The sequence below is a fragment of the Protopterus annectens genome, chromosome 8.part0, assembly GCF_019279795.1.
Source record: "Protopterus annectens isolate FY-2018-M chromosome 8.part0, PAN1.0, whole genome shotgun sequence".
NCBI classification, from domain to species: Eukaryota; Metazoa; Chordata; order Ceratodontiformes; family Protopteridae; genus Protopterus; species Protopterus annectens.
Window position 1 is genome coordinate 421,737,189 of NC_056741.1, and position 24,710 is coordinate 421,761,898.

Consider the following 24,710-nt stretch of genomic DNA (forward strand, 5'->3'; position numbering starts at 1 on the left):
GCTGGGAGACTCTGCTCCTACTCCCCCCTCGGCACCAGGGGTGGCAGATCCAACGTCAACTATTCAAAATTCAGGGATCTGGTCACCTTCAGTGTTTGAGGTGGTGGAGAGGGTTCTCGTGGCTCCTTCAAGACCCTTGATGCTCTCGTCCTCAAAGTCCGTCCTGGCTCCCTCTCTTTCTGAGAAGGCATCTGCCATCCTGCACCCTCAGAGGTAGTCTGTTGCCAGTTTGCCCCAGGATGTTCCCGCACGGGAACTCCCTGAGGCTTCTGAGTCCACACCAGTATTCCCCTGTGAGGAGCCCCCTCGGAAGTGTATGTGTAAGAGGAGGCACTTAGACTCCGCACTGGAGTCTCGCACAGATACCGACTTGAAGGCGAGGGTTCCCCCCTATCATCCTCAGATGATGTCTCCTTTGGAGACATCATGGAGATCCATTGTCAGCCCAGTGGACGGTTGATCCTTAAGCCCAATCTGGACGAGTTGGTATTTCTGGAGGCAATTGGCACAGTATCCTCTACCTCCTGGGTGCCCCCCCCGGCAGATCCCCTAGTGGATCTAATCTCATCTAGGGCATGGAAACAGAATACAGTTGAGCCTATTTGGAAAGGTATCTATGAGCACCGCACCTATGAGGAAAAAATACAGGCAGTTAAAAGAACAAGAAAGATAAATGATGAACAAAAGCAAGGCATCCCAGGGTCAATACAGTTTATTTCTCATGTATCTGACAAAGATTACTAGTGAGTACAGAACTTTATATACTGTTCTGACAAATGCAGACCTGCTTCTTTAGACATGCACTGTGTCCTAAATTGGTCATGCATTTATTTAAAAATATTACTACAACAGGTTTTCCTTTTCTGTAACAAGTACAGACACAAGCATTTCTTGCTTCAACTTTGTCATCATATCTTCTTACTTATTGATTAGCTCACCCTTCTAATAAGAAATGCTATTTATTGTTACTACAGTTGCAGTTACTATTTACATTACTACTACTGTTGAATAATTCAGAATTAATGAAAATTTGCAACTTACAATGTAATACAAAAGCTTAATCATCTTCTTCTTCTTTCGGCTTTTTCCCAGTTAGGGGTCACCACAGCCGATCATCTGTCCGCTCATGATTAGCAGTGGAGTTTTATGGTGTTGAGTTGCCAGCCCAGCGCCCAACCTTCCACAGAAGGCACACACACGCACACACTCACACCTAAGGCCAATTTAGAGTGTCCAGTTCACCTACTGCATGTCTTTGGGATGTGGGAGGAAACCAGAGCACCCAGAGGAAACCCACGCGACCACAGGGAGGACATGCAGACTCTGCACAGAAGGCACCCCAGCAGAGAATCAAACCAGAGAACCTCTTGCTGTGAGGCAGCAACGCTAACCGCTGCACCACCGTGGCTGCCCAATACAAAAGCTTAATAAAAACTTCATATAAAATCTGCAGCACGTATATGCAAGGCACAACATCTACTCCTGTCATTCATTCTATAGATAATGTATGAAATAGAATAATATACATTTCCTGAGTCTTTGTTGTTTATGGCATATATGTACATTTTACAAATCATGTATTTTACATTCTTTTTATTCTTTACACATATGGTTTAAGAATGTTTTGATAGAAATGGAAAATTACTGATTAATACATGTGTATACAACTTCTAATAGAAGAGCCATTCACTGCTGTTACAGTATGTCAGAGTGTCAGGTGTGATTGTTGAAACAGGCTGCTATGACCTTTCCATTCTATTTTTCCCTAACAGATAGCTGGCAATTCTAAAAAACACTGCAAAGTCTTATAGCTGGTTTGCATCTGTTGTCTTCTTCTCTTTCGACTGTTCCCATTAGGGGTCCCCACAGTGACTCATCTGTTTCCATTTCTTCCTGTCCTCTGCATATTGGTCAGTCACACCAACCGCCTGCATGTCCTCTCTCACCACGTCCATAAACCTTATCTTAGGCCTTCCTCTTTTCCTCTTACCTGGCAGCTCCATCCTTAGCATCCTTTTCCCAATATACCCATCATCCCTCCTCAGCACTTGTCTAAACCAAAGCAATCTCACCTCTTTGACTTTGTCTCCAGTCCGTCCAACTTGAGCTGACCCTCTAATATACTGATTCCTAATCCTGTCCATCCTTGTCACACCCAGTGCAAATCTTAGCATCTTTAACTCTGCCACTTCCAGCTCTGACTCCTGGCTTTTTGTCAATGCCATCATCTCCAGCCAATACAACATAGCTGGTCTCACTACCCTCATGTGGACCTTCCCTTTCACTCTTAGTGGTACCCATCTGTCACAAATCACTTCTGACACTCTTCTACAACCATTCCACCCTGCCTGTGCTCTCTTCTTCACCTCTCTTCCACACTCACCATTACTCTGAACTGTTGATCCCAAGTACTTAAACTCATCCACCTTCGCCAACTACTCCCTGCATCCTCACCATTCCTCTATCCTCCCTCTCATTCACACACACATATTCTGTCTTAGTCCTGCTGACCTTCATTATTCTCCTCTCTAGAGCATATCTCCACCTCTCCAGGGTCTCCTCAACCTGGTCTCTACTCTCACTACAGATCACAATGTAATCTGCTAACATCATAGTCCATGGGGCCTCCTGTCTGATCTCGTCTGTCAACCTGTCCATCACTATTGCAAATAAGAAAGGGCTAAGAGCTGATCCTTGATGTGCTCCCACCTCCACCTTAAACGTATCTTTCACTCCCACTGCAGACTTCACCACTGTCACTCTTACATACTTCTCTGCCACTCCTGACTTCCTCATACAATACCACAACTCCTCTCTAGGCACCCTATCATATGCTTTCTCCAAGTCCACAAAGACACAATGCAACTCCTTCTGACCTTCCCTGTATTTCTCCATCAACAGTCTCAGAGCAAACATCACATCTGTAGTGCTCTTTCCCGGCATGAAACCGTACTGCTGATCGATAATCATCACCTCCCTTCTTAACCTAGCTTCCACTATTCTTTCACGTAACTTCAAGTTTTGACTGATTAGTTTTATCCCTCTGTAGTTACTACAACTCTGCACATCACCCTTATTCTTAAAAATATCTTAAAAATCTGTTGTCTGACATCTGATTATTAGAGGAATTATTTTCAACATAAATATTTATTTATATTAATTATGCCTTGATAAAGAGAGGGATTATTCATAAGCACTATCTTATCTTGGCTGATGCCCTTTTAGCCAGGCACTGTAATTGCATGCAGCTTTGTATTCATGTTTCCAGTCACTGGCATTCACATAGAACCCCACATGCTGCTCAGGGAAGATTTCATAAGCTGGTGTCTCAAAATTATTTGAGATCCCAATACTATAACCGTTCCCCCTGAACAGACATGAGGACTCGTGTTTGTTGATTTTATTCAGTGAATATTATCAAGCTTCATTGGTTCAGAGTACATCATAAACCATACGATGTATTGGACGTGATGCACTTGATCCACTGTCAAAATCTGTACTGCTTGTCATCTTACACATTCAGTTCCCCACTTGATGACAACAATTATTAGGCTTATACATCCTAAAATGCCAACTATGACCAGTATAAGCTGCTTTATTTTTCCTCCCCAGCCAATGGTAGAACCACTCAGTGACGAGAACCATGTTTTTTTCCATTTGTGCTTTTTGAGCAGCTTCCTCAATTAGCTTGAGGTGACTCCTGATTTCAGGTTCATTATCAGGAATATAAGTACGACATTCCTTTCCTATCAATGCACAAGTACCTCCTTTACTAGCAAGAAGAAAATCTAATGCCATGCGGTTCTGTAAGACCATAGTTCTCATGGCAGTCATTTCTAAAGTAACTTCTTCTATTGCTTTAACTGTAGCATTACTCAATTCCTCCAGTAATCCTGACAATTTTCTAATTTCCCAAATAGCTTTCCCTGCTCCATAGAATGGAAAAATTACTGCCCCTGTAAGAACATCATCTCCTACATGCATTTTTTTCTATGTTAATATGTCTTTTTAGTCTAACATTTCTAATATTAGAATCAGGCAATGTTGTAGTATCTCTAATGGATGGAATTACGTGTCCCAAATAATACAATCCATTTCACTTCTCAGGAAGCCATTTGTAGGTTCTTTTACCACATATGTAATGTATGCCTGCTCGAATTGGAACCATCCATGTAACCCAATGTTTAGTTCTAGATTTTTTAAATGTCCAGCAAGTTTCATTACTAAAACATTCAAAACATTGTTTGCTGGTATTTCGGCTAGCATAAATAACACTACAAGAACTTTTCCCAGTAAATGGGTGATTACTTGTAACTTCTCCTTGTAAATTAACATCAGCAGTTACATTGTATGGACAAGCCTCAAGAAAGGATATGTCTTTGGAATAGAGACATTCCTTGGAACCCAGTCTTGGTTTGTGAGGTTCAACATTTCTAGAAGGGTAAATGGAATAGGTTATAATGGAATTCCACTGTTTGCATCTTGTGGTATCTCAGCACAGATCCAGCATTGTTTAGCATTCAAAGTTTCTGAGTACATTTGCAGTGATTTGATAAAGGTATTGAAGTCCACCTTTTCTTGTGCTGAGGAGTAAAAACTAGTCAGGATCACGATTAATATTAGGATTTTTATGATTTGATGTTTCTCCTTGAAATTACCTGTAAGAGAAAAGAATCATGTTTTTATTAATTTTATCTAGTATTGTTTCCCTTTATATCAGTTATTACATTCATAACTAATTCAGTTTTCTTCCTTACATTTTAATATTTTAACATGATCTTTATGAATCCAACCGTTTTTTGATGGCTGATTTTTATATGGCTGGACTTGTACAGCCACTAACTCCACTTTAACAATGTAGGGTCCTATCCATTTTGAATCCCATTTGCTTGTTTCTCCAAACTGGGGACCATTACAAGATCTCCTTATTCCAACTGTACCTCCCTCTATTCCTAAATCTCATTTTGCTTACAAAGCTCTAGATTATGGGCTTGACCAGCTTCCCAGACTCTCCCATTTGCCCAACTGATTTGGTCTTGGAGCTGGTCCCACAGTTGTGTTTCTTCTAATGGTATCCCATAAGGGATTTCTCCTCCTTGTAAAGTCATAGGTCAATCCATCATTAATTCAATTCATGTGGAGTTAAGCAACATCCTTGAAGAGAGTTTTGCATCTTAATCAAAATGTTGGGTAAATGTTTTACCCAATGATTCCTATACTCTGAAATCATTTTCTTTAATCCTTTCTTCAGAGTTCTGTAAGCTCTTTCGACTTTTTTAGTACTCTCGGGGTGGTAAGGAGCATGAAACCTTTGCTTGATTCCCCAAGTTTTGCACATTTGTTTTGTCACTTTTCCAGTAAAGTGAGTCCCTTGATCACTGTGTATTTCTGGGGGTACTCTCCATGTTGGATTGATCCTTTCACTTATTATTCTAAGTACTGAGTTGGCATCTTCCTTTTTTGTTGGATGAGCTTCCAGCCATTCACTATATTCATCTATCAAAGTAAGAAATTAAACCCTCCTGGTGCTGTTGGAAGAGGTCCTACAAAATACATTTGTACCCTTTCCCAGGGTCCCAATGTTTGTTGGGAGTCTGTATTGTTTTCTTCTATTTCAGTTTCCTACATTGTGCGTGACACGTGACACATCTATCTATATGATTTTGGATGTCTGTTGTCATTCCTTCCCATTTAAATCTAGAACTAACAATTTATTGTAGTCTCTCCCTTCCTGGATGACCTAGGAAATTATGATAAGTTAACAGCATTTTTCCTTTTTCAGGCTCAATTGTTTGTACTCTATGTAAAGGTCCTTTGTATTCTCCTGGTGCTGACCAAAGTTCTGGAAATGTAACCCATTTCCATTCATTTCCTCGTATTTTAAATTCTTCAATTTTATCTTTATTGATGATGATTGGCTGTCTTCTCAGAATTTCTACTAAACTTCCTAACTGATGATTATCTTTTTTTTTTCCATTTAAGGTCATATGAGCACCTTGTTCAAATTCAGGACCCCATAATGGCTTCATTTCATCTGTTCCTATCACTGTTAATCCACATACAGTAGGTGTTATGATGATCCCATCACATTGGATTTGGGTGATTTTACCTACCTCACTTTCCACTCTGTGTTCATACTCTGTACACTGATCTCTACAAAAGTAAGCTGTACAATGTAAAGGATTTAGAGGTAAGTCCATTTGTATTTGACACTTATTCAAAATATTTTGTACCATTTCCCTTATTTGTTTTTCTTCCATGTCATTTACTTCCCGTGCCCAGTATTGAGGAAAATTTTGTATTGGATAAGTTTGTTTGGAGTCAAGGGCCCCTTATTTTGCTATCTGGTACTATTTTATTAGACTGATCGTGCACCTCATTTTTGGTATGAGCTTTGTCCTTATTTATACTCACTGTAGAAAGATTGTCATCCTTTATCAAACTCCAAATGTCTGTCAACAATTCCTGATGACTGATTGGTGTACCATCAGCTGTAATCAAACCTCTCCTTGCTCAAATGGGAAGAGATGTTGTGAAGACTAGGACTACATATTCAGTGTCTGTATGAATGTTTACAGGTTTGGGCAATAACAAGGGTTGTTTAACTGCTTCTAGTTCAGCTCTTTGTGCTGAGCATCCCCCTGGGAGACTACCTTTCTTGTGTTCTTTGGTCTCTGCATTGTATATTGCCCACCCTGTCACAAAATACCATTTTTCAGAGCTCCAGTACCTGGATCCATTTGTATACAATTCTGGTGCTCCTTCAATAGTTTGGGTGCCCACCATTAAGTGTTCCTCTTCATTTTCCAAGTCAGGACATTCATGAGATTCCCCTTGTTAATTTAACAGTTCTGGCAAGAACTTAATCTGAAGGATTTCTACTCTGATTCCTCCTTCCTGACTTGCAGTGATTCTACCGAGTCATGCATTATTCATGCCCTTAGGATTTCCTTCTAACATGTATTTCACTGGGGTATGTTTGGTTTGTAGTACAATTGGAGTGCCCTGAATCATATGACATGTTACTTCAGTAGACCATTCTGCTGTGATAGTTTGCTTTTCACATTTTCTCATTCCTTTCTCAACTGGATTCATAGCTCAAGAATAATAACCCAAAACCTGATACTGCGATCCTCTCTTTTGCAACACTATGACCATCATAGTTAGACCATTGTGTCCAAACCGTATGATGAACTCTTTCTCTCTTTCTGAGACACCCAACGCAGGTGCAGAAGTGAGTTCTTTGACCTTTGAGAAAGCTGCTAGTGAGTCATCATTCCAGTTGAGATGTTCATCTCCCTTTTTATTTCCTTTAAGCATATCAGTCAATGGTTTTGTTTTTCCTGTATACTCTAGTATCCCTTCCCATGAGAATCCAAAGATTCCTAGGGCTTGCCTTAACCCTGTGACAGTAACTGGAATTGGTAACTGTCTAATCAATTGCTTTTTGTCTTCACTAATGCTTCTTTGTCCTGCTGATACCATGACACCCAAGAAGGTAACAGAATCTTTCATAAACTGACTCTTTTTAGGGTTCAGTTTTAATCCTGCTTGTCTTCTTGCTCGGAAAATTTCTACCAGTACATTTAAGTGCTGCTTTTCGGTCTCTGTTCCTACAAACATGTCATCTACGTATTGAATAATAGAAGGTGTACATTCTAGTTGTTTTAGTATTTCCTGCATTACATGATAAACTGTTGGAGCATTATGAAAGCCCTGAGGCATTCTTGTCCAAGTATATTGTTGACCTTCTACAGTAAAAGCAAATTTCCATTGTGAGTCTTTATCTAGAGTAATGCTCCAGAAACCATTACTCACATCTAATATGGAGAAAAATTTCATTTTTCCTGAATCTGAGCAATAACATCAGGCATGCTTCCTACTACTGGCAAAGAACGAGGTGTCACCTTATTAAGTTCTCTGTAATCAACAGTAAGACGGCTTCTGTACAGGCCAGTATGGACTGTTAGCTGGTAAATTAATTTTTCATACTACCCCTTGAGCTTCTGAAGCTTTCACAGTATTTAGTATTGCCTGTTCTGTCTCTTTCTTTACTGGATATTGTTTTATAGGTTTCTTGGGACTTCCTCTAAGAATAAAGTCAGGGACTTGTCCACAATCATTCCTATGTTTGGCAAAAATATCCTGGTAGCAGTAGATTAGCTGAGCCAACTCCTGCTTTGGTGTTTTTAATAACTCAGCTAAATCATACTGTCCTGGATCTTTGACACTGTATTTACATGATGCTTCAGAGATGGCTAATACTTCACTTAATGGTCCCTTAATGAATTTTCTGTTACACACATCTATAATGTAACCTCTGTTTCAAAATGCCATTTCCAGTGATGTTTTGTAGATGAGAACCTGATACCCGTGCATGCTGGAAGGTGTCTTCCCCTATCTTTGTTTCTACAGGGAGACATGAGAGATTGTTCCTCCCAGTCCTTGCAAGTTTATAGTTCTTGTTCCTGGGAATGTTCTTGTAGTAATGCTAACTGTGGCTCCTGTATCTATTAAATACATATCTAAGTGGCCTCCTACCCAAATTTGAGCACGTGTCCTCCTATCAGAGCCATTTTTAGGGTGGCCACAGAGACCCCAAATTCCTAACTGGATAAGAAAGGATGTGCCAGCTTCTTTTCAAGATTTTCCAGCCTTTACAGAAGGGCTTGAGGAACTCCATCCCTATTTATCTTTTCTTTTTCTTCTTGTTTTCTGTTATAATTAGGTCCTTGTCCAGCTCGACCCCCACCTCGTGATCAGCAATCCCTGGCTAAATGTCCTTCTTTATTACAGTTATGACATTTTACCTTGTACTTTTCATTGTTTGTGGTTTCATTATGAGTTGGATTTACTTCCCTTTTGGTAACATATACTGTTTTAAATTCCTTTGGTTTTTCTATTAATTCTTTCCTTATTTCCCAAAGTGATGATAAAGTTTAATACAAATCATCATATTTACAAGGTTGACCCCTTACTAGGACAGTCCTTTTCAACCAAATTGGTAATCCTTCTAACACTGTTCCTGGGAAGGCTAGGTTATTCATTTCAGGCCTTTCTTGACCAATATACAATCTGTAAGCACCCCATTTTCTGTGAATATTTTCATCTAAATGTCCTCTTTCTCCTAACTTTATTTCATTTATTTTTCCACAGTCAACTCTAGGATGAGGTGACATATCTTGTAGAAATTCTTGAATGTCATTCCAATTGGCCTTATCTTCCCATATTTTTTTAATATCCTTTTTCCCAACTGGCATCATTGCAATAGTTAGAGAACATTGTCCTTGCTTAAGTTTTTCCCTTCTTTCAGTCCAGGGTTGTTTATAGGGGTCCCATCCCCCCTCCCCGCAAAAAAATATATTAATGCTGCTTGTAATTCATGAGGGATTAATGATCTATAAGTAGAGCCACTACTATCTAATGCCTGTGTAACTGGACACATTGACTTGATTCCAGTATTATCTTCCCATATTGGAGCAGTAGGAGTCACTGATGAAGTATAGGTAGATGTTGTGGCACTATTGTGAACTGGATTTGAGAGGGATTTCTGTTAACTTGTCCCAGTCTGGTTCTGGTAGATGATATCCCCATACAGAGGCCATTTGCCCTACTCCTTTTATTCCTTCTAAAAGGGTTTTCCTAGCTTCTTCCCACTCACCACCAACCTTTTGTCCAAGCTGTGTTCCCAATCTAATAACTTCTTGCAAAGCTGTTTTTAATGCTTTTATTTCATGATCCCTGAATTCCACTTTTTTTCCAAGTTAACTACTTGTTCTTGCCGTTTCCTCATGTCTTCTAACTGTTCTGTTTGATTAAATGTCTCTTTATATTGTTCTTTTTCTTTAATTTCTTTATGTAAAGCTTTTAGTTCATCTGCTCTCTCTTTTACCTGTCGTGTCTGATTCTTCTACACTTTCCTGTAAATGGGAACATCTTTTTGACAAAGCGTCTATAGTCTCATGCTGCTCTAATGTACACAAAAAACCTGTTGTAAAAGAACTGTAATGAATGTTTTCTTAAAATCTCTCTCATTCTGATTTGATTTTCCCCACTCTGTAAATTCATAAATCAAAGAAGGCAGTTTATAAGTAGGACGTCTCTTTTTCCCTTAACTTTTGTTCCTTTTGACTGACCCATTCATGAATGTTGTTGTTGTTGTGTCTTTCGGCTTTTCCCGGTTAGGGGTCGCCACAGCGGAACTCCGGTCCGCTAATGATTGGCAGTTGATTTTTATGTGCTGAGTTGCCAGCCCTAACGCACAACCTTCAATGAAGGCACGACCATTTACGCACGTCTCCACGCAAAAGACGCTCTAGCTGAGAGTCGAACCGGTCAGCATCTTACTGTGAGGCGACAATGCTACCGTAGCACCACCACCGCGGATGACCCATTCAAGAATAATATCTAATAAAAATAAACTTTTCGATTTTTCTTGAGCCCTTTCCTCAGTAACACTTTCAGATTTCTCTTGAGATTTTTTTTAAATGGTTTAGCAAATCTTAATAAATATCTGTTTCTAGGTCTGGTTACAGGTACTTTTTCTGGTATAATATCTTGATTTACGTCTCTAATACTGTTATTTTTATAATTCAGTTTTTCAGGTCTTGTTTCTGGTTGCACTAACTGTGATGCCTTGCCTTCCCACATTTAAAAATATTATTACTATGCAAATTCCTTTAACTGCATGCCTCATAAATTGCAGATTACACCTTTAAGTATAGGAGAACAAAGCTTTAGTGCTTTTTACATTAACAAGTAAAAAGAAAGGTAGGACCTCACCCTATCAGCAGTGTGGTTGTCCTTTCTTGGGAATTCGCTGCGCAGCCTTTCTTCCACCTCCCTTCCTGCGGATGGGTCCCACAGAGGAAATCTGATCCTGCCCCTGGATTCTTGTTTCCTTCACCCAACCTTTCTTCAATATTTCAACTTCTGTACTTTCTGCTTTGTTTCCTCCTGGGTTTCGGCACCAAAAACTGTAAAAGTATCTACGAGCTCTGCACCTATGAGGAAAAAATCCAGGCAGTAAGAAGAACAAGAAAGATAAATGGTAAACAAAAGCAAGGCATTCCAGTGTCAGTACAGTTTATTTCTTATGTATCTGACAAACATTACAAGCCAATACAGCACTTTATATACTGTTTTGACAGATGCAGCCCTGCCTCTTTAGACATGCATTGTCCTAAATTGGTCATGCATTTATTTAAAAATACGACTACAACAGGTTTTCCTTTTCTGTAACAAGTACAGACACAAGCATTTCTTGCTTCAGCTTTGTCATCATATCTTCTTACTTATTAATTATTTCACCTTGCTAATAAATACTATTTATTGTTGCTACAGCTGCAGTTACTATTTACATTAATACTATTGTTGAATAATTCAGAATTAATGAAAATTTGCAACTTACAAATTAATACAAAAGCTTAATAAAAACTTCATATAAAATCTGCAGCATGTATATGCAAGGCACAGCATTTGCTCATGCCATTCATTCTATAGATAATGTATGAACTAGAGTAATACACATTTCCTGATTCTTTGATGTTTATGGCATATATGTACATTTTACAAATGATGTATTTTACATTCATAGTTTCATAGGTTCATACTAGGCTATCTGCCCTAGGGCATATATAAGCCTAGCCAGAGTGTGTTTGGCTTTCACCACCCATTTTAAATTAATTTTGCTATGCCCTTTTTCGAGGTTAGTATACTGTGCCTCTGTCTAACAGTGAAACAGAAGTGATACCCGGGGTAAACCTACGATCTCCCATCCACTCATCAAGATTCCTCTTGAAGAGAGTCAATGAGGGACTCTGCCTAACCTGGACTGGGATTTTATTCCAGAGTGAAGGGAGCCTCTGGGTTATGAATCTGTCCCTCCAGCATGTCCTATTTATTTCAGTGCTGAGGTTCAAGTCTCGAGCGTAGCTCGATGGGATTTGGATTTTCTGAGGTGCAGCATGTCCATTAATTCTGGGTTGGACATGGCTTTATACGTCAGGCACAGATTGCCTCTGAGCAGGCAGTATGCCACTGAGTAGAGCTGGAGTTTCTTTAACTGGGCAGCATATGGCATCTGTTTGAGCCCTTTGATCCTCTTGGTGAGGTACTTTTGGGGTCTTTCCAGTTGCTGCAGGTGTCTGGTAAGGTACATCCCAAAAGGGGCATTGTACTCAATTATGGGCCTGATGAGGGATGAGTAAAGAGGCACGATGACCTCCGCTGATCTAGATGTGAATCCCTTCATGGTTAGGTGGGCTATATAAAATGTTCTTCTAACCACTTTGGCCACGTGGTTGTCAAATGAGAGATTGCTATCAACTTGGGTCCCCAGGTCCCTAATTACTTCTTCTGTACTTAATGGATTACCACCTATGTGGTAATTTGTGGGCACTTTGTTTTTGCCAAAGGGGATGACTATACACTTTTTGGAGTTTAGCTTGAGGCCATGGCTCTGGCACCAGTTGTCTGTTTCTATGAGGACCTTTTGGAGGATGCTTGTGTCGGCTGAAGAGTCGATTATGGCGCCCAGTTTGCAGTCATCTGCGAACTTGGTCAGCCACAGTCCTTCCGTGTTGGCCTGTACCTCCGAGAAATATATACCGAACAAGAGAGGTCCCAGGACTGAGCCTTGTGGGGCGCCACTTGTAACTGGTTGGGAGTCTGACATGGTTCCAGGAATTCTAACCATGTGGGTTCTGTCCTTGAGCCAGTTTGCAACCCATCCAGTGACATAGGGGTTTATATTTAAGCTGGTGAGCTTATCTATAACGCCTGAGTGGGGTATTGTATCGAAGGCTTTTGCGAGGTCCAGGTAGGCTGTGTGGACCACCTTCCCCTCGTCAATGGCCTTGGTGACTGTTTCAAAGAAATCGACCAGGTTTAAGAGGCAGGATCTGCCCTTAACAAAGCCGAACTGGGTAGGATCCAGTGTCTGTAGGTCCCCAATATCTTTATTTATGAGGTCCATGATCCTTTCCATAGCTTTGCAGACCAAGCTAGTCAGGCTTATGGGGAGATAAGTTTCCAGGATCCGTTGAGGCACCACCTTTGTGGAGAGGGACCACTGTTGCTGTACGCCACTCTTTGGGTACATATCCTGTAGTAAGGCTGAGATTGAACAGTAGTTTTATGTTTGGGTTTAGCTCTTCTTGGAGTTCATGTAGGACGCAGCCCGGGACACCGTCTGGTCCCATTGATGCTGTGTTTTTTGCTTTGGAGAGGGCGGCTCTTACCTGAGCATCTGAGATGTCAGGGGGGCAGCACTCTGCTGGGATAGATATTTGCCCTTTTGGTGGGGAGGGGAGGGAGAAATTTGCGCTGAACCTGTCAGCTAGGATGTTGGCAATGTCTGTGGGTTCGGTGTATTTTTTGTCATTTTGGACTAATTCTGAGCATATCTGGGAATTCCCACCCAGGTTCCTAACATAACTAAAGAAAGCCTTGTGATTATCCTTAGTGTCCTGTGCAATTTTTCTCTCGAAGCTGGCCTTAGACGATTTTATGAGTGCCCGTAGTTTTTTGCTAATACTGATCAGAGATGCCTTCCCTTTTTGGGATTTTGCTCTATCATGTAGTAGCTTCCTCCTTCTATTGTATAGTTTGTTTATGGCTGGGGTCCACCAGACAGGACGTCTGCCTTTGGAAGATTGGGTCTTGGTTTTATTTGGGATTGCATGATCCATGCATTCCTGAAGGTGTTCATAGAATGCGTTTATAAAGGATTCTGCAGTCTGGGCCGTATTTTCCACAGGCCCAGGGGCTTTGAAGGATTCCACCTCGGTTTTGAGGAGTGTGAAATTTGCTTTAGAGAAGTTTTTCACTGTGGTTTTCTGGGCAGGGGGTGGGGTCGGGATGTGAATATCCAGTGAGATTAGTTTATGGTCTGATCTTACCAGTGAGGGATACACTTCTGGTCTGGAGCATGGAGTCCCCATGTTGGTGATCACGTCCAGTATGTTTTCCCCTCTTGTGGGAGTGGTAACAAGTTGTTCCATAGCATTTGAGTTTATAAATTCTAGAAACCTTTGGGCTAGGGTGTTGGAGCTAGAGTAATGCTCCCAGTCTATGTTTGGGTAGTTGAAGTCGCCCAATATAATGGTGTTTGGAGAGACCTTCATATTTTCCAGTGTTCTCAGGAAGGCCGAGTGGGGTTCCTGGGTTTGGGAGGGTGGTCTGTAGCAGGCTATAAACTGGAAGGCAGTTTTACCCACAGTTAGTTGCACATGGATAGTCTCTGATGCTTCATGCTGTGCCACCAACCTGGAGGTGTGGGTATCTTTGACGAATATTGATACTTGCCCTCCTTTTGTGGTTCGGTCCAAGTTTTGGGGCCGAAAAGTATGGTATGAGGTATAACCTGGTAGTGCTGGGGTGCTCTCGGGAGCCTTGAACCAGGTTTCTGTTACTGCACAGATATCGATGTTCTCCATGCTAAGGAGAGTTTCGAGTGCGTGCATCTTGAGGTTTAGACTTCTGGCGTTGAGTAGCATTACTCTTAGTTTCTTATCCCTTGTGATACCTATGGAGGTGGGTTTGTCTTTTGAGCCTTGCCTAAAAAAGGCACTATGGGGGTAGCAAGAGCCTTTGCCAATATCCAAAAGCCCAGGGGTGACAGGTGCAAGCCGTCCCTAGCGAAGCATCATGGCTTGTTGAGCATGTCATCCCAGGCTGACAGGCATTGGATCCCCTTTGAATGACACCAATACTTAAGCCAATTATTGAAATTGATCATCTTGTCTTCATATTGTGGCATCATTCTTGGTGAGGGTAAGATGCTACTCAAGGTCAGGGTCATACCGGCCTGGGCTACATGCTTTTTATTCTTTACATATATGGTTTAAGAATGTTTTGATAGAAATGGAAAATTACTGATTAATACATGTTTATACAACTTCTTATAGAGCCATTCACTGCTGTTACAATACATCAGAGTGTCAGTGTGTGACCCTTGTTCCAGGCTGCTGTGACCTTTCCATTCTATTTTTTCCCTAACAGATAGCTGAACTGACAATTCTAAAAAAATACTGCGAAGTCTTATCTTTTGTCTGACATCTGATTATTAGAGGAATTATTTTCAACATAAATATTTATTTATGTTAATAATTTTGCCTTGATAAAGATAGGAATTATTCGTAAGCGCTATATTATCTCGGCTGATGCTCTTTTAGCCAGGCATTGTATTTCCATGCAGCTTTGTATTCATGCTTTCAGTCACTGGCATTCACATGCTGCTCAAGGAAGATTTCATAAGCTAGTGTTTCAAAATTATTTGAGATCCCAATACTATAACACTATCCCCAGGTACCCAGATAAAGTACTTAGTTCCCCTTATGACAAGCCCCACTGGTCCAAGGGGTCACCAGTCGATGCCATGGTGGTTGTAGCTGCCACCAAGAAAGAGCTCACCCAGGAGAGCTCTTTGGTCCATCCTCCAGACAGGGAGTCCTGGGCGATGGATCATTTTGGAAAGCAGACCTATGTGTCAGCCACCTTTGCCTTATGTGCGCTAAATTATTTGGCATGTGTAATCAGACTGCATGAGGTAACTGGGTCTGCCCCAGGGTCTATGTTTGCAGAGAAGAAGGTTTTTTCCTCCTGCATGGACACCCTCATTTCCATCTCTAATGCATCCATGAGGCTCCTCTTACACGCTACTGAGGGTGCCTCTAGTGTGGCAGGAACAGGCATGCTCTACCTTTTGTGCCTTTTTGGAGCCCTTTAAGGTGTCTTTCACGAATGCCCCCATGATGGTTTTCACCCTGTTTGGAAAAATGGTTTGTGGTACATTGGTCCAGAGCAAGAAGGATGGGAAGACTTTGTGTGTCATCGAAATCATCTTCTCCACCCCACAACGATCCTTCTCTAGGAATCAACATGGGGTTAAGAAGATGTGGTTTCAGAAGTCTCAAGGTTCTTTCCAAGACGCTCAGGATTTGCCTTCCCCCAGAAGCAGAGGGGGCCTGAAGAAACAAGGGCCTTGGGACTCCTTCCCATACAGACCCTACCAGCAACCTTAAAGGGTTGCCCAACTGCTCGCCTCTGGAGGCAGTCGGGGAGGGGGCAACTATCTCTGCACCCAGTGACTTGGCAGTCAATTACAAATGATCGTTGGGTTCTGCATATCATTTCCAGAGGTTACTCTATTCCCTTTCTCCATCCCCCATTCCCCCCAGACACCTGCCAGATGTGCCACCCAGTCAACAGGAGGAGGCGGCCATAGAAGTTACCAGACTGCTTGCAAGACAAGTCATCCAGCCTGCCCCCTAGACCAGTCTGGATCAGGCATTTATTCCACGTTCTTTTTAGTGCCAAAGAAGACAGGAGACTTAAGACCCATTCTGAATCTCTCAACCCTGAACCTGTTAGTTGCCAAGTCAAAATTCCAGATGGTTACCCTTCGATCCATTCTGCCCTTCCTGAAGATAAATGACTAGATTTGTTCGGTGGACTTCCAGGATGCATACTACCATATCAAGATGGACAGGCACTCTCGGAGGTTCCTCCTCTTCCGGCTGGGAGCCAGTCATTTTCAGTTCACAGTTGCCCCCCGGGTGTTCACCAAAGTAAAGGAGGTAGTGGTAGCCCACTGGTAGCTGCAGGGTTTTCAGGTCTTCCCGTACCTGGACGATTGGCTTCTCTCCGCTCCCTCCAGCTGATTCAGGCCAGGTATCATCTCCTTTAGATTGCCCAGTACCTGGGTATTACAGTAAACCCCAGCAAGTCTCAGCTGGCACCAATTCAGGTACTGGATTTCATAGGTGCTCGGCTAGACACTACTCGGGGCATGGTGTTTTTACCTGCAGACAGATTATCACTCCGCCATCATGTGCTTTATATTCTCCAAGCCCACCTTCCTCCGGCAGGTTCAGTTCTTTGAGCATTGGGGTTCATGGCGGCCACGATCATTCTTGTTCCAACTGCATGTCTCCACATGAGGGTTCTTCAGTGGACCTTAGATGTTCAGTGGTCCTTGCTGGATCTTCCCCTTGTCACATCGTGTTCGACTATCTCATGTTTGCAGGGAGTCCCTTCTTTGGTGGCTCCAATCCCCTTACCTCCTTCAGGGTCGGCCATTTGTTCTTCCCTCCCCCGCAATCACGGTGACCACAGACGTTTCCCTACTCAGGTGGAGGGAGCATTGCATGGGAAGAACTGTCCATAGCACGTGGTCCTCCCTGGAGAGACCAGCTTGCATATCAATGTCCTGGTGATGAGGGCGATGCTTTTGGCTGTCCATGCCCTTCTTCCTCCGGGAACTATTGCCATACAGGTGGACAACATGTCAGTGTCAGTAGCCTGGTACATCAACAAATAGGGGGGAAATAGATCTTATCTTCTTTGCCATGAAGCCATGAGATTGTAGGAGTGTGAGATCTCCACTGGCCAATTTCTGGTGGCAATGCACATTCCAGGGAAGTCCATCATTTTGGCAAACAGGCTCAGCCATTCTATTCTGATACCTTACGAGTGAGCTCCGAATCCTTCAGTGATGGAAAAGATCTTTCTAAAGTGGGGTCAGGCTTGCTGTGATCACTTCGCCTCTCCTGCCAGTGCGAAGTGCAGTGAGTATTTAGCTTTGAACCCCCCTCTGGAGGAAGTCCACCAGAAATGCTGTAGTTCACGTTTGGCCCTCCGGTCTACTGTATGCATACCCTCTGCTCCCTTTAATTCCCAAGTTTATTCAGAAAGCCTGACAGCTGGGGCGCTAAGTGATCCTCATTGCCCCTTTCTGGCCTTGCCAAGTTTGGTTCCCTACTCTGTGGCCTCATGTAATGTGTCCTCCTTGGACTCTAGATCTGGTTCCGGATCTGATTACACATTCCTCAGGGATTCCTCACCCAGACATAGCCTGAAGCTCATGGTTTGGCTGCTCCAGTTCCAGTGATAGCTAGGACTCCAGGGTTGTCTTCTTCTGTTAAGAAAATCTTGGTAGCAGCTCACAAACCTTCTACCAGGAAGGGCTATTCAAGTAAATGGAAATATTTTTCGATCTGGCCCTCTCAGCATGACCTGGATCCTTTCACTGCACCAGTCTCAGCCATTGTGGAATTCTTGGTGGACATTTTTAATCATGGCGCTTGTTTCTCTACAGTTAAGGTCAATTGGCAGTGATTTCCAAATTTCACATAGGTGAAAATTTGGCTTCATCTTCTAAACTTTTAAGGCTTTTTTGAAAGGCACCTTTCTTCGTAGGCCTTTGGTTAAGGACCCCACGCCCCCTTGGGATCTTACCTTTGTGCTGCAGACCTTGGTTTCTCCTCCTTTTGAACCAGCAGCCACTGTTAATTTGCAGTTTCTGTCATGGGAGACGGCCTTTTTGGTAGCAATTGCCTCTGCCAAAAGGGTTTCCGAGATTCAAGCCTTATTTGTCAAGTCTCCTTATCTGATCTTCCACAAAGATAGGCTGTTACTGCGGACCAATCCATCTTTCCTACCGAAGATGGCATCAAAAACTAATATTAACTAGGTCATCAATTTGCCAGTTTTCTTTTCAAATTTCCAAAGTAAGGGTAGAGTACAAATTGCACTTACTTGATGTTCACATGCAGCTGCATTAATTTCTATTTGCATAGAACAAAGTACTTTCGTAAGTTGGGTCAACTTTTGGTTTCCATTTCTAATCCTTTCTTGGGAAAGCTGGTTTCTAAAGTTACTATTGCTCGATGGATTTCTGAATGCATTTCTCTGACCTATCCAGCCAAAGGGTTATCTCCACCAGGGCATGTCCAGGCTCATTCGACCAGATCTGTTGCTACTTTTGTGGCCTTTTGGTCCAAGGTTTCTTTAGATGATATCTGCTCTGCAGCTACTTGGGCATCTTCGCACACACTTATTTCCCATTATAAATTGGATCTTCTGTCCAGGGGCAGGGCATCCTTTGGCACAGCCATGCTTTGGAATATCTTTCCCTGAGGACCTCCCAGGGTTTATTGGTAGCTGGGGGACTCTGTGCCCCATGTTGAAGATCAAATGAAAACAACAACTTTGGATAAATATGTACTTACCATAACATTCCATCTTAGTTGTTGCTTTTCATTTGTCTTCAACCATCCCTCCCTCCTTCCCCCTGCCTTGTGTGGGCTGTGTAGTGGACCAGATGGAAGAGGCATAACCCCCCCTATCCAGGCTTGTTCACCCTTTGATAAGCCTTTTGTGGGTCGTGCTAAGTTTTTTTGCCATGATTGTTTAGGTTGGGATGCTGTTGTTCTGCAACAAACTCTTTCTGAGTGGAGGAGGGAGACCGGGGCATTATGGGTAGGGAAGGAGATTGAACTTTGGATCCAATGCTGGAGTATGCAGCCGAGTCGGATCCGTGCCAGATCAGAGTCCTTCAGGTTGAAGACAAATGAAAAGCAACAACTCAGATTAACGTTACGGTAAGTACATAATTTATTTTTTTGCATTCATCCTACAGGTGTTATTTATTTTTCAAAGAAGCAGTGCTGGTCTAATTTATACAGTGCATTTTGAGTTTCAGACACTTTCTTTTCTGCTTCAGGCTTTGGCACTTACCCAGTTTTTCTCAGTAGATATTCAGATTATCTACAGAAGGAAATAATTCAGATTATCTACAGAAGGAAATAATTGTGGAATGAACATAGCCGTATGAACATAAACATGCATTTATTTTATGCATTGCTGACTCAAGATGTTACTGTTGATAGTCTGTAGGAGACTGCCAGAGGGGAAGGCATCCTAGCACATTATAGTAAGTTTTATAGGGGTAATCTGGTTTGAATGCCTTCAAAAACCTTCCAGTGCATGTTTAACTATATTACTTTGTCCTGAGCTTCTTATTTATTTATTTATTTATTTTTTTTAGGAGTTGATGGAGTAATGCAAAAAAAGTAGCTGAAAATATTCTACTCTCCAGAAGAACAGTGAAGTGTATTTGAGTCCTGGTGGTGGTTGTGACCGATATACTGAATGTTTACATTTGAAGTGTTTACTGATTATTGGTTTGTCTTGCACATGTTGGCCCTTTCTTTGGATCAAGCTGATTTCACGACAAAGCATCTTGGAATACATAGACAAAAGAGATCCATTTGAATTTATTTTTCTACATTCCCTTTTTATGCTGTCATTTTGTTATCTGCCACTGTATGTTATACACAGGAAAAGTAACCTTTTACAGTTCCTACTCTGATTAAATCAGTCTTTTGGTGGTGGTGTTTTTAAAGAGATTTATACAGTCACAGGGGAAAGTATATTTTCAAAAGTGCAATACCTGTAAATTTTCCTGTTTGCAGTTTTTTTGTAATACTTGCTTTGGTTTAACATTTAGTAATGTTTTTTTTTCTGTTATCGAGTTAAAAAGTTTACGTACAAACCATTAATCATTTGAGTTTCTTCAGGGATGTGTATTTGACTAGAGCTGGAGAGCTAGGCTTACACTTTGCAGTCTTAACACTAGACAGAAGTTCCGTTACGTTACCACCTGTTACACTGTTCTCATATTTTTTTTTCTGTAGGCTTCATTGCTGTAACCCTTCTTTGTCTTCTTATTAGTGATCCAGTATCTTCCACACTGATGTCAGCTCTATGCTGTATAAATTTCTGTGAAATATTTTTGGCAAACATCAGTGAGGAAATATTTGGTTTTGTAGCATCACCCCTTTTATTCAAAGAAACAAACATCATTTAATGTTTCTATTTAGAATTTTGTGTTATTTTCCTGCTTTCTTCTGTGTGCATTACAATTGTACTTTATGGCATGGGATGTTTTGGTTCTTACCTAAATACACTTTTGTATGCTGTTGGGTCTTTGGTAGAAAGTTGATGCAGCAGAGAGCATTTCTGAATGTTTACCCAAAAGCTAGATTTCAGATTCGATCTAAAGTAGCATGTGCTCACTTTGTAATGACGGACGTGCTTAGATTAGTTGTGCTAGAATATGAATATGTATAAAAGTACATTGGCCTTCTCTAATGCAAAGTTGTGCAATTTGAATGTATAAAAAATATAGTGCACACAGTTGAAGCACATTGTTTCACATATTCTGTAGACAGTTTTTTCCCCCTGAATTTATTTGATTTGATGTCTTATTTAATTCTGTTTCATGTGCTACACACTTACTTTTCGCGCTGTCCTCATATGTCTTTTTAAGATAAACACACTGCTGAAACCCAAGTTTAAGTATGCATGAAAGTCATAGTTAAGCTTAAGAACACACAGACTGGAAATTGTACAGAGGATGTCATTGTTTTGTCACACTCTTGCATGAATTACTAGTCCTCCTAACAAGTGATGTCTGAGTGGCACTACTTTAGTCAAAACATGTAAATGTGACAGTTTTCCAGCGTTCTAGATGGATACACCCCAGTACCTAATGTGAAGGGTTCTACCTTGGACATTCCTTCTGCCTTGAAAGATTATATCAGCAAAGCTGATTTTCTCTAAGTAATGTCATCCACTCTAATTGTACGCAGACCTTCACAAGTACATTTAGCATTCCAGGACAGTTTAGCTTGAACATACTTCGCCCTGGTTTCATATCTACATTTTGTGTCAAACAGTTGCCAACAGCTTGGATATTAAATCAGAAGGCATGTATTACATTGTCTTCTGTTTTTACCTTTGGTGCAGATTTACACAAATGCAAGCTGTGAAGCTAGAAAACATGAAACTGTTCTTAGTACAGCATTCTGTTTTAACCTCACTTTAACTTTCTTCTCGTTTGCGATTTCATTTTATTTTAACAAAGGGGGAGAATCATTTAATGCACTTGTAGATGAAGGGGTTTGCCAAGCCCCAATTAATATTGTACTTCATGTAGTTGAACCTATGGATTCTGTTTTCAAATTTTGATACATTTTTTTTGTTTGTTTCCTTCCAGACAGTTATTTGTTGGGCATTTACTTCTCTCTAAAGTTTGTTATAGTAGTAGACTCCTAGTAGGCGGAGCCAGAGGTGTTGCACTTTGGTGGATTAAGATCATTTCAGAGCAGAATTAGGAATAATATCTTCTGCACATTGTGTTCAATTTCCATATGTAGATTTTACAGATTTTTCTTTTGAAAAAGTTATGCTTCCTGAGAAGTTATATTTCAATTTTTATGTTACAGCATTTGTCCCCAGTACTTAAGTAAGAAGTGGAAATGACAGTAAAAGGACATTTCAGGGGGTTGCTATTGAGGGTGTCTGTTAACATGCATGCCAAATCATATGGCTTATGCTAGAAAACACTTAAAATGTAGTATACTAGTCGTGCAATAAAGACATGTTATGTAGATACTCTGTTAAAATAATTTGCAAAATGTTAAATTTATTTTTCTCTATAGTATGAAAGTTTGTTTTGAAAAGCAGTATGTTATGTAGATGCTATATTGAAATTTGCACTCGTAATTTTTTTCTCAATAATAAATATGACTGAGAATTTATTTCTGATGCTTTATTTTGTGTCCTTTGCCTGCAAACAAATCCCATCTGAGGTGCTTTTCATGTTAAACCTTTCCAGTTTATAGTGTTGCAATAAATACTACCAGAACTTATGAATCGGTCTTTTTCCAAGATGTGTTTATTTCTTGAGGTGGTGCCAAGCATCATTTCTGTTTCATTCTTCTTGCACTGCAGGTAGAAACATGTTTTTTTCCAGTTTGTCAGTTGTGCCACAGAACCCTTAGAACTTCTTAAAAGACTTGTTCCAGAAGTGCTTTTTTCAGGGATCGGAAGCAGTGATTTAAGCTTCTTCTAGTTGCTACACTGTAAAAATAGTCAGTATGCCTTCAGTTCTTTCCTGTTTTGACTTCTCTCATATGTTTAATGTGAGAAACACAGACAGTTGTATAGAGTGTTATGAAACGTTTTTATTTTTCATTGCAGAGCTATGTTCAGTTTGTACTCTCTGTTTTGTTGCCATTACAGGAAGAGGAGGATTACTAAAGGCAAAATCAAGTTTGCATGTACTGTTGGGTCTTATGTAATGCTTTGTTGCAGTGTATGACCATCATTTGCATATATATATTCATTTATTTTAGGACCTCCCTACTCTTTAAAGGCAGTCAAGTGAGGACACCAAGTTGGTTAATGCCCGTTTGTATGTACAAACAGCTTTGTTAAACTTTAGCAAACAGCTATAGTAGTTCCTTGCTGCAGTTCACTTAATGCCACCCCTCAACAAGAAGAAGTATTTGGGCTAAGCAAGGAGCTGGTTTAATTATACCTGTGTAATGAATATTTGTTGTATTGGCTGCTTGCTGCAGTTTCTAACACAGAACACAGACGGTCATTTAAGTAGCCATGATTGTGATCACTTCTGCTCATACAAATGGTGATGCTGCTTGCAGGGGACCTATCAACACCTTCTGTAGTGCTAATTGTGCCCTCCTATCAACTTTCAGATTTGCAGTATCTAATAATCATATGGGAGTAGTCCTTTTTGTTGTGAGACAGCTTGTCAAGAGCTGTGCTTTCAGGGTTAAGTTATAATCATTGAGTATCCAGGCTGTAGAGGATGCAGTTCTCCCTATGGAAGGCCGCAGGAGGAGGGGTTTGTTACCCCAGCAGAATATTTTATATCTGATGTTATCCATGTCACTATTGCTCACTCTTGGTTCGTAAGATTCGACATCGGATCTGAGCCGGCAGCTTATCAGACAGTTCCTAGGCTTGAGCTCCTCCTTCTCCCATAATCTCTAGCTGCCCTCTATCCCCTCAATTCTCGTTTGCCGCTCACCACTTCAGATGTGATTCCCTCGGCTCGAGTCTCTTCTGGGGATATGTGCTATTATTTTTACCTTTCTTTTCAACCTTTTTAGTCAAATTAGTATCTTGGTAGCTCTTAATACTCTTGCTTAGTGTTGTTTCTTCTTTCCTCCCATGTAGCTTTTTTTTTTTTTTTTTTACTTGTCATGCTCTTGCCATAATCCTCCATGAATGCCTATCTTTACTCCAGCTTACTTCCGTCTGTCCTTAATTTCTCTGAACTTGCTGTTTCACTCTGACAAAAAAGACTAACACTGGAAGCGTACTTCCAGGTAATGAATACACTCTAATGACCTCTGCTTTATCATATTGTACATTTTTTGTGAGTTTTGAGCATGATATTTTGTATTAAGTCAAACATTATTTTGCATATTCATGTATTTTTAGAACCTCTGCTGTATTTTCTACATGACTTTGACATTTCTATATATCTCATTTATTTTTTTATTGTATATGTAGATAGTTAATTTCTTATATTTGACTGGTCTGTAATACTTGTGCTAACTTTTGTATCCTGGAGCTTTTCTCCTTGGGTCTCCACTGAAAATGGGGGTACATGGCTCAGTTGGACTAACCCGATTAACAAATGGGAAATAAAATAATAAACGTGCTGGGTCTTTTTGGCACCATTTTTCTAGTTAAAAAAAAATTCTGTAGATTTCCTAGCAGTATTTTATTTCCTTTCCTATTAGGTGTATAGTGTTGTAGTATTTGGATAGCCTCTACTGGTTTTTGGACTTTGGCTGACTAAGTGGTGTTCGATTTTGGTGTGTGTATTTGGTTTTGGTGCTCGCTTGTTTTTATCATGTCAGACAAGCTAGCAGGTTTCAAAAGGTGCTCTTCCTGTGGTCGGAAGATGCCCATGTCCAACTCGCATGAGGCATGCCTCTCTTGTTTGGCACAGGAGGTCCTCTGGGTCCAGGCACAAATCCCCCGCAAGTTCTTCTGTCTCTTCTAGGTCTTCTTGCTTCCCTCTGACATGGACAGGATGATGAGGT

General features: G+C 41.0%; 1 protein-coding gene across 3 annotated transcripts in view; it reads left to right on the forward strand.

The window, feature by feature from the left end:
- The window catches only part of TDRKH (tudor and KH domain containing), a 1,796,665-nt gene extending 1,774,175 nt beyond the window's left edge, over positions 1–22,490 (forward strand). For all 3 annotated transcript variants that reach the window (XM_044079937.1, XM_044079939.1, XM_044079938.1), the window contains one exon: positions 19,832–22,490. The gene's annotated coding sequence lies outside the window, so the exon portion shown is untranslated. The remainder of the gene's footprint in view (positions 1–19,831) is intronic.
- The last annotated feature ends 2,220 nt before the right edge of the window (positions 22,491–24,710 follow it).